A 3859-nucleotide genomic window follows, 5' to 3' on the forward strand; every position below is an offset into this window, starting at 1 on the left:
TATAAGGGAAAATGATATTCCAGAGAAGCATAGGATTGATGTCTCCATAGGGACTTTAAAGGATAACATTCAACATGAGGTTTGTCTTTGGGAACCTGATTCATTGGAGAGGGCATTCAGGTTGGCAAGAAAAGTGGAAAGAAAAATTATGGCAACAAGGAAGTCTAACCCTCACAACTATAAAGATGGAAGTGTTGTTTCTCCTAGCCTTCCACAACCTACAAGGTTGACACCACAACAATTGGAAGAAAAAAGAGAAAAAGGGCTTTGTTACAATTGTGATAACAAATACATTAAAGGTCATAAGTGTGCTGAGAAGAAATTATTTTACATTGATTGTGAAGAGGAGGAAGAAAAGGATCAATAAACGTCAAAAGAAGAGGATATACACCAGGAACCAACCCCAAAGAAAGAAGAAATAAATCTGACCATATCTTGTAAAGAATTGGCAAGAAATACGACTCCTCAAACTCTCAAGATAGAAGGACATATCAAGAATAAAAATGTTCAAGAAGTGAAAGATCACATCGAGAAAGAAGAAATGGATCCAACCATATCTTGTAGTGCATTGCACATAATTACCACTCCTAAAACTATCAAGATAGAAGGACATATCAAGAAGAAAAAGGTAATAGTGTTGATTGATTCCGGCAATACCCATAATTTTATTCATTGTAGGATAGCCAAGGAATTGAATTGCTTCTTATATCTAGCACCAGAGTGTCAAATGATGGTTGCAAGTGTAGGAACCATAAATTGCACTGGAAAGTGCCATAATATCAATCTATCCATGGGAGAATATGTATTGAATAGCCCAATGCTTTCCATTCCAATGGTTGGTGCTTATGTTGTACTAGGAGTCCAATGACTACAATCCTTGGGTACAATAGCTTTTAATTTTCAAGAACGTTTCATGAAATTTTCTTTGGAAGGAAAGGAAGTTGAATTAAGGGGTATCATAGGGAAACCTGGAAAGATAATCAACTCTAACAGACAGACAAAGCTTCTAAGGAAATAAAAACGAGGCCTAATTGCACAATTATGTTCGCTAGAGGTTCCCACATCGAAATCATCTATTTCTCCAGATATCCAAAAATCCTTGGACAATCATTCCAAGGTATTTGAGACTCCCAAAGGCCTCCCACCTATTCATAATCATTATCATTCTATTCATTTGATTTCAGGAAGTGTTCCTCCAAACATCAAGCCTTACAGATATTCTTATGCCCAAAAAAGTGAAATTGAACATATGGTTGCAAAAATGCTAGAGGTTGGTATAATTCAACCTAGTCAAAGTTCTTTCTCTGCTCCAGTAGTATTGATGCACAAGAAGGATGGATCATGGCACATGTGTCTGGATTATAGAGAGCTCAACAAACTCACTATTAAAGATAAATTTCCCATTCCTTTCATTGATGAATTATTGGATGAATTGCATGGATTAATTTACTTCACCAAGTTTGATCTTCATTCAGGATATCATCAAATAAGAATGAAGATTTAAGCCATTCTGAAAACAACAGTATTGAAGAAATATACATTTTCATGGACTCCACAAGCAATGAAGGCCTTTGAACATCTTAAAGAGGTAATGTGCCAAGCACTAGTCTTAGCTACGCCAGACTTCACAAAAACCTTTATTGTGGAATATTATGCATCAGGAAATGGAACTGGTGATGTTTTAACGCAAGAAGAAAGACCCATTGCTTTCGAAAGTCGTCTAATCAAAGGAAAGTATTTACACAAAGATATTTATGCGAAGGAAATGTTGGAAAAAATACATGCACTTAAGAAATGGAGACCTTACATAATGAGAAGATCCTAGTTCAAACAAGATTGCCAGAACTTGACGACGAAGGAAAAATCATATTGGAACCTAGAGCAGTCACAGAAGCAAGAACTCGATAGCTATGAAATCGATCAATTTCAGAGTATCTCATCAAGTGGAAGAATATACCCTCTAAAGATTCCACATGGGAGGACAAGAATTTTATACAGAATCATCAAGAACTACTTAAGCATTGAGGACAACACTTTTTGAAGGAGAGGGGCATGTTAGGTCCCTATACTACCGGTGTAACCCCTTATTGTTATTAGTGCAACCCCCTTGTTATATTGTTGTGCCCACGTAGTCCCCATATTGTTATTATTGTGCGCTATAGAAGCCCACTATTGTTATTATTGTGCCCTTACATTATTATTGTTATGTCGGCTCTGATTATATTATGATCCCTTAGACTCCTATATATAGAAAGGGGGTATTGTCATTTGTATCATCCAAGAATTGTTCATTTGTGTAATGTAAAAGAGGTTGCCCCCCGAAGAGGCTAAATTCTAAGGCATTCATATTTCTTTTCTCTTTTTTTGTGAGCTGGTTTCATAACATAAGTTGAGTCATACATTAATACAAAGAGAAGGTTTCATCTTTCAAGAAGTGTGAACAACTCTTCTCTTCCAATCTATTTATGAACGCTTCGTATGCCTAGTAAGCTAATATTTACAATTTACCATAATCACAAGGATTAGGTATCTATCATTCCACCCTTGATTCAAAAGGGTGTTTGTAAGTCCAAGCATATTTTTGAAGTTTTCAAACTTCTCTCTTCCAAATAGTTTGGTGAAAATGTTTGGAATTTGCGCACCTATGAAACAATCTCTCAAACGAGTCTTGGAATATACATGATACCTAATGAGATAGTACTTTGTGTTGATATTCTTTGTTCGATCATGGGATCTACGATTCTTTGCCAACTTAACTATATACATATGTAAACCATAAGAGGAGTAGAATTCATCAATTTCCCCTTTAAATATTCATTTCATCATTTTCTCCTTCAAATATTCAAGTATTTTCCTGGGCCACACAATCTCCTTTTTTGCATCTGCACCTACCACATATTTTGCCTCATTTGACAAATATGCTATAATTGATTGTTTGTGTAACACTCGCTCCCACCCCTTTGTTTTGTCTTAGACTATGGGAGGTGTTACTTATGACTTAACCCAACCTCTAAAGTCTGTTATGAATATGGGGTTACAAAAAATCATTCTTTTTCACAGTTTGTAGGAATAAATTATGATATCACCATTATGTCTAGCTCATTGAGATATTTCTGGTGACATAATTTTCATCTCAATTTGACTCCTAGATTGAAATTTATGTCCAACTTAAGTTTGTGCAATCACCTAATGCCACGTGACATCCATGTGTAACCCACATGGAATTTGCGTAACTCTTCCAAGTCCACACAAAAAGTTTCATGTCATTCTTCGTCAACCTACACAGGGCCCATATGTTAGGTAGTTCCCCGCCGTGAGGTTCCATAATATTTCCACCAACCCAAAAAACCAAGAGTTTTATAACGTTAGTGATACCATGTTTTGAACCCACCTACCCCGCTCCCCCATTCACTCTCAGTAGACTAAGGGGGTCCCTTGGGTGAAAAAGGATAATTGATTCGTCCCATTCCCTTGTCATACCCCTCGGAAATAATGCACCATGTAATAAGGGACCCATGAAAAGAAACCTCATGTATGACCCCCCGTTGGGTAGTAAACCCATAATGGACCAAGGGGACTGAAATGAATAGAGGTCATCGATCTAACTACCTCACAATCAAGTCATCCCCCGTAGTTAACCCACAATGGACCGAGGGGACCCAAAATGAATAGAGGTCGTCGATCTAGTTACCTCATAATCACGTCGTACAGAGTAGCCTACTTATTATGAGGGCCAGAATATCGATTCAATGAGTAGTGGTGGTCTCACTAGTTAATGGCCCCAACATACGAGAATCTTTCAGGGAAATTGCTACTCCATATAGTGCTACTGCCATCGGGAAATATTCAAGGGTTAAAT

This window comes from Pinus tabuliformis, chromosome 7 (genome assembly GCF_031772625.1).
Source record: "Pinus tabuliformis cultivar Carrire ecotype Pingquan chromosome 7, CPIR1, whole genome shotgun sequence".
Classification (NCBI taxonomy): domain Eukaryota; kingdom Viridiplantae; phylum Streptophyta; class Pinopsida; order Pinales; family Pinaceae; genus Pinus; species Pinus tabuliformis.